General features: G+C 38.1%; 1 long non-coding RNA gene across 1 annotated transcript; it reads right to left on the bottom strand.

The window, feature by feature from the left end:
* Nucleotides 1-399: 399 nt before the first annotated feature.
* Nucleotides 400-7,364, bottom strand: LOC134676001 (uncharacterized). The gene is made up of 3 exons (XR_010099859.1): nt 7,336-7,364; nt 6,166-6,192; nt 400-567 (listed from the first exon to the last, which is right to left on the bottom strand). It is a non-coding gene; the product is annotated as an uncharacterized LOC134676001 (long non-coding RNA).
* Between the last annotated feature and the right edge of the window lie 3,669 nt (nt 7,365-11,033).

Consider the following 11,033-nt stretch of genomic DNA (forward strand, 5'->3'; position numbering starts at 1 on the left):
ACGCCGCCATTTCATGATCTGCCTAGCGAACACCAACCATATCCATATCTATATATATATCTGGCCGAAAGGTGTCGTGTTTCGGAGGTTCCGGGGCAAACTGCCGAATCCGACACAAGAGCAGCCGATGCAACGGAGCCACGCCGTTTTGTCGACTAAATAGTGTTTAGTTTTAAGTTTATAAAATACATTATGTATGTTAGTCTGTAAGGTATTTGTAATATGGGCCTTGTTGCCTGAATTAAATTTCTAAATAAATAAATAAATAAATATCGTGCAAAACTCAAGGGGTGATATTCCTAGGCAGATCATGAAACGCCGGCATTTCATGATCTGCCTAGGAGTACGTCTAAACAAAACAACGCCATCGAAGGAAGTGAGTTTTATTAAAGACTATTTATTTAATTCTTGGGCTATCCGTTCACTAGATTCGAGTCCAAGTTCGTCATCTTCCGCACTAGTTCTGGCATTAGGTCTCCTTGGCTGAAGCTGCTGGTTCCGGGCTTGCTCGATCATGCCACTTTTCAATTCGCCATTTATGGTGTATCGGCATGAGACGCTGTCGCACTGGAACGAAAAAACGTCAAGTACCTAACCACAGAATAAATAATAGTACTACCGTACAGAAAGGAGACTTCCTACAAAACCGAAGTTTGTCAGCGTTTCAGGGTCGAATGCTGTCCCTTTCTAATATATAGCTCTATCCCTTTCGGCTATTTAGGGTTATCAAAATGTAAGCCTAACTATCGTATCCGTGGTCGTGCACGCAAAGGGACGTCAAGTTGGGTCAACCCTAATAATTTCTCTGAGCAATGCTGAGCCGAATGGAGCCGAGTTTGCCCAAAGGGAGGAGTTCCGCACCCCTGACCTAACTCAGGTATTTTTCTTAAAATGTGCGGTATTTTTGATATTCTATTTTTTTTCACATTTCAGTAATATAAAACTCTTTGTAGACTATTCGCATTTTACTGGACCAAACTAGCTACAGGGTCCCACAGGATGGATCTCGGGGCAGAAGAAATCCAAAACGGAGATGGCGGAGTCCCGCCATAACCGCCGTAAGGTACCTTGACACATATTGTAAAGAGTGGCGGGAGTGTGCACTGGTTAGGACCAAATGGCGGGAAAGGGCTTTTGCCCAGCAGTGGGAGACCCCTAAAGGCTAATAAAAAAAAAACTATTTAAGGCGATATGATTCGACTCATCAACGAATCTGAGGGGGTGAGGTGCGCGGCAAACCGTGAAGCCCCGCCCGCGCGTCCCGACCCGCTCGACGAGCTCGTGAGCGCGCGCTGTGCGCGGCGGCGATAGCAAACGGGTCACAGTATAAGGATCTTATGATGGCAGTATTTTAACCATACCGTGCAAGGGTCACGTTTTTATAGTTTTTATTGTACAGTGAAACCTGGTTAATTGGCACCTGGATAAATGGAAAACCTCAATAATTGCAACCAAAAGCCCGGTCCCGGTCCCTTGAGACCAAAGGGCCTCTATAATTGAAATTTTGGAACCTCTATAATTGCAATTTAGATTTTAGCGTTTTCGTAATTTTGCCTCTGTAATTGACCACATCGCAACTAAGACATCTGTAATTGACACTGTGCTAAAAAAAACCGTTATTTTTGCTCTTCTTTTTACCTCTATTATTGAAACGAGTCTTACTTATTACCTCTGTAATTGAAATAATGTAGTTGTAGACAGCAGAAACAATATTTTAATAGCAATGATCATTTTATTTATATCTCTATCCAGAATTCAATTTATTTATTGGGTATCTATCACAGCCTGTAGTAAATAGGTGAAATAATAATAAAGTATGCTTTTTACATTCTAAATATTCTAATAAAACTTTCTTCTACAATTCAAGGGAATTTTTTAAACCCAAATGATAAGAAAATAAAGTAGTAATTAATATAGTGTAAAAGTGCAAGTATAGTCAGAAGCAATATATAGACCAGAAAACCAGAACGTAAGCGTGTAAATCTACTTTCAATAGTTATTTGCACCTCCATAAAAGAAATTTGTCAGAACGCAACCTCTATTAATGAAAACCTCTATAATTGACACAACAATTTTTTGAACCTCGTTAATTGACACGACCTGCTTAAATGAAAAACCTGGTTAATTGACAAAAAATGGCCGGTCCCTTGAGATTGCAATTATCCAGGTTCCACTGTATATGTATGTATTTTTTTCATTACGTGTTTCTGATCATTATATTTAGAATTATTATTTTTACAGAGCCATGTGCACTTATTATTTAGTGATCGGTAACGTTTTAATTTAATGGCAGCGTAGTAGAATTAAAGTACCGAAAGGAAATAAACATTTTTAAGGTGACGGTCAATTAAGGTAAGGTATTGTTCATATAAAGGTAAGGTATAGGTAGGTAGGTAGGTAGGTAGGTAAGGTAGGTAAGTAGGTAGGTAGGTAGGTAGGTAGGTAAGGTAGGTAAAGTAGGTAGGTAGGTAGGTAGGTAGGTAGGTAAGGTAGGTAAGGTAGGTAGGTAGGTAGGTAGGTAGGTAGGTAGGTAGGTAGGTAGGTAGGTAGGTAGGTAGGTAGGTAGGTAAGGTAGGTAAGGTAGGTAAGGTAGGTAGGTAGGTAGGTAGATAGGTAGGTAAGGTAGGTAGGTAGGTAAGGTAGGTAGGTAGTAGACATGCGCGAAACAGTGCTTCGAAAAGTGATGCTATATCACATCACTTTTCCGAAGACGTAATGGTACACTGAGATATCACATCACTCATCACTCGAAACATGACCCGACCGTGAAACAGCGCTCGGGCGCGTGCGAGATGGCCACATTACAGCTATCTCTTACATTACACAGCGCATCTACAGCACTCTAGTGATTCTAGGCGTTTCGGATCCGTATCGGCGATCGATCTATTTATTACACGTTGCGTTTTGTCACCTTTATGTGAAAGATTTTTTGTTAGTTCTTATAAATTATAAAATAATGTAATTATGTAATATGTATGTAAGTTTCGGAGGTAGATAATTGCCTATGGAGCTTCCCGATATGGCGAGTATTATATAACAATGCGTACATTTTGCTCGCTTTGGTTCTGTCTCCGTAAAGTGGTTCGTTTATAGCCATTTTTTTAAATAGGTCAATCAAGTTAAAGTCCCCAATAGTCCGTAAAAAAGCGATTACTCACCAGCACTAATACATTATCAGAATATTGCCATAACGAAACTATTATTTACACCTTTCATAATTTAATTTAAACTTATTTGCAGTTTAGTTCACTCATCAGTCTTTATAAACAACTCGAATTTCTACAGTCAGTCTCGATATGCACTAATTCACAATTAAATTAAAGGATAAACAAGTATTAACTCGTACTTAGTTTGCCGCGAACCGTGAAAGTCAAGCAAACTATCAAACATTTCACAACAATAATAATAAACGGTTTTCTTTTCGTCAAATTCAAAATCGCAAATAAATTACTCCATTTGACCGTGTCCTTCTGGTATTATAAGAAAAACATTTTAAGCTCTACGCGGACGCATTAGAGTTTTAAATCTATTGCAGAAAATCATATTCGTAAAAATATTAGTGAGTGACAACTTAAACTGCGGCGATCGGCCGAGCGGACCTATCCGAATGGTTCCGAAGATAGCCGAAAGCATCGCAGAGCGAGAGCGAGCGAGCACTGAGTGCGAGTGCGAGCGAGATAACAAAGCAATGATAGCATGGCATGGCGAACAAACATGACACTATCACAAGTTACATTACACATTACGCGCTCCGTGCGTAGACTTGAACTGACTGTTCATATCGGCGGGTCAATGTATTTGGAATTGAATCCATTTCGCGCGCTTCGGCCGGTCGTTGGCGCTCGCGCGCTCGGTGCGGCTCGCGTGATGCGTGATGTTTGAAGTACTGGTTGATTTCGCGGAGAGATACGTAATGCCATATTACGTGTTCGAGAGATATCTCATTTGTGATATTACGAGCATTACTTACACATGTCTAGTAGGTAGGTAGGTAGGTAGGTAGGTAGGTAAGGTAGGTAGGTAAGGTAGGTAGGTAGGTAAGGTAGGTAGGTAAGGTAAGGTATAGGTAGGTAGGTAGGTAGGTAGGTAAGGTAGGTAGGTAGGTAGGTAAGGTAGGTAGGTAGGTAAGGTAGGTAGGTAGGTAGGTAGGTAGGTAGGTAGGTAGGTAGGTAGGTGGGTAGGTAGGTAGGTAGGTAGGTAGGTAAGGTAGGTAGGTAGGTAGAACCTTAATCAATCGGGGTGAGAGATAAGCATTTTACTCTTAAATACGACAACCTGATAAGAAAACGCAAACATAATCGAAGAGTTTGTATACTACATTGTAAAACACCGGTTGAGTAGAGAGTAATTTTTTTTATATGACAAATGGTATTCGGTTTTTGAGTATCGAGGCATACCTAAATAAAGAACACTATTCAATAAATTTCAGCTAATCGCTTGAATACATCCCGAAAAACAATACATTAAAGAAAAATTTTATATTTATATAAATTTATGATTATGATGATGAAATTGCACGCTTGACGGGCCTGACACGTTGCATGCGATCCAAAGCCGGGCGCCTTCGGCACCCTCATACTAAAAGCGTATACACTATACATCCCCATACTGTGTCAATCCAAATAAATAATTTCTGATTTTCAAAGGAGTCAAAGAGCACGAAGGAATATAATCATTTTGCAGATCTGACGTAGGTATATCAGTAAAGGTGAAATACTGTAAATATATCATACTTACATACTCACAATTATATTATCTAGGAATATAATATTATTTACCTACATTGAAATTGGTTGCTGACCTAGTGAAAATACTGAAATATTTTAACTGTTGATGTAGTAAAGCTAGGCGCTTTCAAACACCTCGTAAAGTATTAGATGCTTCTGTTATCAGAAAGTGTGTTTTTATAGCACTTAGTGACTTTTTCTTGCGTTTCATATGCTTTGTTTCCCATTGTTTGTAAATGGTAAAATCACGTGACCGCGCGGAACACACTGACGCAGGTCCGTCCTCTACAAGCGCTGCCGCGCGACTGAAGAGGGCGTAAGTGCGTTCGCGAGTGATGGCGCTTGCGGATTTAGTAGGTATTGAAACATAGAAATTATTTTAATGATGTTACCGAGACAAAGTGATCCAAAACATCTAGATTATCTTATTACCTATACATTTATGTAAAAAACAAGTCAAAAAAGTTTGTATTGTAGCTCTGGTTTTGATTTATTGTTAAAAAAAGGCGTAACTTTGGATTTTTTTTCTATCGAGCAAAGTTTATCTAATCATGTTTTTGAGATCCAAAACGTATCTGCCAGATCCTTAAGTATAAGATATATTTTTTTCACAATTTTAAAACATTGTTTCTTATATTTCTAATGGATTCAAAAAACTGGTTCGCTTAGCTCCTACGGAAAAAGCACGCCTTAAGTACTATCGCCCGCCCTGTTAAATGTCCATAGGTCGACCTTATCCCTTTTGTAATAAGGTCCACCGAGGTACAGTTAAGTACATATGTCGCTGTTTGTACTAGAGACAGAATTTACTAGTTCGTTTTTTTTAGCATTAGAAATAAGGTAAACAATCTTGATGTGTCTTTTAATTGAAAAACCCATTTTAAAAATAAGTCACGGCAAATATGTAACAATTATGAATCTAATACGATCATTTATATTCTTCTGCTTTCATAAATAATAGTTTTTAGGGTTCCGTACCCAAACGGTAAAACGGGACCCTATTACTAAGACTTCGCTGTCCGTCCGTCCATCCGTCCGTCCGTCCGTTCGTCCGTCTGTCACCAGGCTGTATCTCACGAACCGTGATAGCTAGACAGTTGAAATTTTCACAGATGATGTATTTCTGTTGCCGCTATAACAACAAGTACTAAAAACAGAATGAAATAAATATTTAAATGGGGCTCCCATACAACAAACGTGATTTTTGACCAAAGTTAAGCAACGTCGGGAGTGGTCAGTACTTGGATGGGTGACCTTTTTTTTTTGCATTATGGTACGGAACCCTTCGTGCGCGAGTCCGACTCGCACTTGCCCGGTTTTTGATTTTTAAAAAGCGTTTTTCAATTAAAAGACATGTCAAGATCGCTTACCTTCTTGCAAGTTCTTTCTAATGCTAAAAAAAACGAACTATAGAAAGGTGTAAGAGATAGAAACTTACATATGCATTGCACTCTTTGCCGATGCACTATTAAAAAAGATTTAAACCAAATTAAAGATAAACATGAGAACGAACTGCAATAAAACAAAACCACTTTTGACCTTAAGAGACTCACTGATTAACAGTCCGCCGTACGCTATCGGCCTGTCAGTTAAACGAAAAATTTGACAGCTCCGAATAACTGACAGGCTGATATCGTCCGGCGAACCGTTAATCAGTGGGCCCCTTAAGGTCAAAAGAGGTTTTTATTTTATTACAGTTGACCGTACAATTTCTCTAGTACATAGATACTATGAGAAATATAATGTTAATATATTATTTCCCCTTTGTTGTCGTGGGACTAGCAATGTACCAATTGCAGAAATTGCAGAAAATGTTCTCAGAAAATTCAGAGAAATTACATGAAAGAAACTTAGAAAGTTCTCTGTGAGAATGTTCCCATGAGAACTTTAACGTTTTGTGTAATATATAATATTACACGCCACGTAACAGTAAAGGAGCATTCCATGAAATTGTCTACCATTGTCCCGTACAAACGCGAAGTTTCTGAAGATTTAACCCTTTAACCGCCAGAGTCTGATATATAAGACATTACATATCCAGCTCATTTCGCCACAGTCTGATAAATAAGACAAAGATCTGATTTGGTTTTTACAGTACATTTATAACTCCCGTAACTATGCCAACCTTACTCTGCATGGTACAATTACTGTCGGTGGCGACACGAGCACGCTCGATCAAAAATTGCTGGCGGTTAAAAGGTTAAAGGTATAAGAGTTTCTTTTCTATGACAAATGGTCAAAAATATGCACAGAAAAATGATCGCCTGCTTTAAATGCCGAGAAAAAAGTCGCAACACAGCAAATAAAATGCGTTTGTACGGGACAGCCCGTGGAATGCTCCAAAGCGGGCAGGCGAAATATTTAAAATGGCATGTGTCTACGTCGGTCTTGACACAATTAGATTGTTTATTAAATTTAAGTTCCAGAGAATATTCTTCATAGAAGTTTCGCAACTTAAGAAACTTCTCCTCGGTGCATTGCTAGCCAGAGTTGATTTTTTCATTGACATTCATTTTTTCATTGTTATTGACATCTGTATTCACAATTTATGGAATTATAATGTTTGTAAATCGGTAAGTTATAAAAGTAAAAATATTTAAATACAAACCCGGGCATCACATGAATGACCTTTACACTAAAAAAGCAAAATAATTAAATAAAACGTTTCCACACAAACATTATTCATATTCATATTTATTCATATTCTTATTTGTTCATATTCATATTTATTCATATACTTATTTGTTCATATTCATATTTATTCATATTCATATTTAATTTACTCATATTCAATGAATGGAAAAATAAAATTGTGAAGTATAAACAAAGCAGATTGATAATATTTACCTGTGTCTTACAGTTGTCACCGATGCACTGCAACAATACAATTATCCAACAATAGTTAGCATACCTAGATACTAGGTACAAAACTACAAAGCTCAGTAATGGCGCGGCTAGAAAAATGTCACCAATAGGAATTAAGACGAATGTACCCATTTTCCTCTTTGGGTATTCACATTATTGAAAAAACACAATTTGATGTGTCTCAAATCTCAACCATAGCAATCTGTTCTTCCTCGCGTTATCCCGGCATTTCGCCACGGCTCATGAGAGCCTGGGGTCCGCTTGACAACTAATCCCATGATTTGACGTAGGCACTAGTTTTTACGAAAGCGACTGCCATCTGACCTTCCAACCCAGAGGGTAAACTAGGCCTTATTGGGATTAGTCCGGTTTCCTCACGATGTTTTCCTTCACCGAAAAGCGACTGGTAAATATCAAATGATATTTCGTACATAAGTTCCGAAAAACTCATTGGTACGAGCCGGGGTTTGAACCCGCGACCTCCAGATTGCAAGTCGCACGCTCTCACCGCTAGGCCACCAGCCATCTCAACCATAGCAATGCCCATTTGTTTGATGTTTTTCGAAGGGCAAAGAACCACGAGTGTAGCGAGTGGTTCGAAAAATGGAATCTTGAGCGTTGCGAGGGTTTCAAAGCACGAAGGTTAAACAAAATTTGCTCCCGCGTGAAACACAAAATTTTTCACCACGCCAACCCGAATCAAATATTAAATGTAAAATATCAAACAAAATCAAACCAAATCAAATCCAAATGAATGTTAGGTATTAAATATTTATCATCCAAAATCAACATTTAAAAGTCAATTCAACCAGAAAATATATGAAAACAACTCAAAATTTGCATTTGATTACTTTGCCTCACATGTGAATAAAATGCAACTTTGCTATCAGTTTTTGAAGTGCAAAGTAAGCCTTTCCGAGCTGGTGTGGTGAAAAAAAATATGAATTTGTTTTTAGCTTATAACTGTTATAATAATAAAATAATCGAAAAACGTCAAACGCAGGGGCATAGCTATGGTCGAATTACACCAAATTATGTAGATATACTATCTATAATGTTTATACCCAGAGAGGAAAATTAGGACTATGTTCGCATAAGCGGTCGTCCCCTTTCCTTTTAAAGGCCTGCGTGTGCGTGACGCGCACCTGCGCACGTGCGTTAAAATGTAGGAGCCGCACACGTCACGCAAGCGGTGTGCCGTCTCTCATAAGGATCTGTATGCTACAACGCCGGACGCGCACGTTCACGTCACGCACACGCAGCCGGTGTGCAAAGGTCTTAAGGCTGAAAAATTCGTGTGCGCCAAAGACAACTCGACCTCGCACCAATTTCTAGATAACCTCACAAAATTCTAGATAACCTCACCAAATTCTGGATAACCTCACCAATTTCTAGATAACCTCAATTTCAATTTCAATGTTTATTTGCAACCAAGTAGGTACAGTGGGGACATGCTACTTAATGCTAGGTAGGCACATACATAACAACTAGGACCCGGATAGGGCTTACCAAAATAAGGTTTAAAATTTTTCCTAATCTAGATTTCAGTAGCAATAATTATACATTTTCTAGTTAATAATTATACATTTTCTAATTATACATTTCCTCACCAATTTCTAGTGGATGGGATGCTCAAACTTCATAGGTAAGTGAAAATAGTCTTACCATAGTTAAACACCCTGGACCTTCACACTGTAAAAAAGTCGAGAAAGTTAAAAAAAATAGCAAGAAGTAGGTATGATTATTCAGAATATAAGCTACGCAAAGGAGACAAATGGCGCAAATGATTAATGATATAATGATTTAAGTACACGCTATTAAAGGCATGGAGATAAGAATTCTGAAAACGCTTAAGGGGCCCACAGATTACCAGCCTAACTAACCTAACCACCACCACCAGCCAACCAGCCTAACTGTGGCCTATTTTATAAAGCTACAAGTTACAATTTACAAGCGGAAGTCTCGTTCTAAAACATAGGGTTAGAAAGAGACTTCCGCTTGTAAATTGTAACTTGTAGCTTTATAAAACGGGCCACAGTTCGCCGGACGATATCAGCCTGTCAGTTGTTGCCTGATATCGTCCGGCGAACTGGTAATCTGTGGGCCCCTTTAGGCCTATCTAACGCAGGACAGCCCAAATATATTAGTTGTTATGTCAACTGTCTCGCTACTGGCATATGTATTTATACCATCCCATCCATCACAATCTGGGGGCCTACCGCGAAACAAGAAAATCGAAATTTCGTTATCTAACCTCTCTATCACTCTTGCATATTCGAACGATAAAAAGGCAGATAACTTAATTTCGATTCTCGCGTTTCCCGGTAGGCTCATGTTAACAAACCAGCCCGTAAATTATTGCAGTATGGATATAATGGTCGTTCTTGTCTACGTGACAGCATGATAATACGGTGTCCGTCACTTTCTTTCCCACGCTGTTTAAAAGTGACAGTTATTTTATCACGTGGATAAAGATGGATAAAGCTATCCATAATACGCCGGCAGGTAACTATATGTAAATAAACAGCATGTATAATCGCTTACCATTGCCTGGCAAGATGACCCAATACACTGTAATGTACAAACTATTAGTACCTAACATAGGTGTAGCACAAATATTTCATTATTAGCTGAAAATTGTTGTGCATTAGAGTTTTCGCTCGTCGCGACATCTATTGTTAACTAGCAGTACTGACAAATTCCGTTACTTGACGCTAGATATCGACTAGAAAATAACTCGCGCTTTGGTAAGAAAACTGATGTACCTATGGACCACCACCACCAGTTACCACTCTTTCTTTAGTTATAATACATGGTGTAACATGAGTAAACCGAATAATTTTAACAGCGTATTCCTGATCATATTTAGAGACAAAAATGTCCTATACACTTTTTTGATATTCGCTTAGTTTCAGAGATATTAATCATTTAAAAAAAAAACAAGTTTTTATTGTTACATAGTGTAAAAGACCTTTTTGATGGTGATGTTGCTGCTATGGGACGTAGTCTAAATATCCTTATTGATAGATGTCAAAAAGTGACAAGTAACACTTTCCAAAAAGTAGGTTCAACGAAAAAAAAATTATAAATCAATTTTAAGTGACAAGTTTACCAATAACATTTATTATTTATGTACAAATACATTCAAAAAATGTAAAAAAAAATTAAAAAAAAATCTTTTTTTTGGCGAAATCGACCTTAAATTTTTTACTTCTTTTGACCTCAGAAATGCGCGGTTAAAATTATTCGGTTTCCTCATGTTACACCATGTATATTTCTCTATGATGTAGGTACAGTCAACTGTAGAAATATGAGTGTAGCCAACTTATTCAAAAATTTGTCCCATAGTTCTTAATTCGCTGACAATATAAGAGCTATGGGACATATTTTTGAAATGATTGTAGGTACTACGATGGCGCTATTCGGGTGCAGTCGAATCAC

The sequence above is a fragment of the Cydia fagiglandana genome, chromosome 23 (genome assembly GCF_963556715.1).
Source record: "Cydia fagiglandana chromosome 23, ilCydFagi1.1, whole genome shotgun sequence".
Lineage (NCBI taxonomy): Eukaryota > Metazoa > Arthropoda > Insecta > Lepidoptera > Tortricidae > Cydia > Cydia fagiglandana.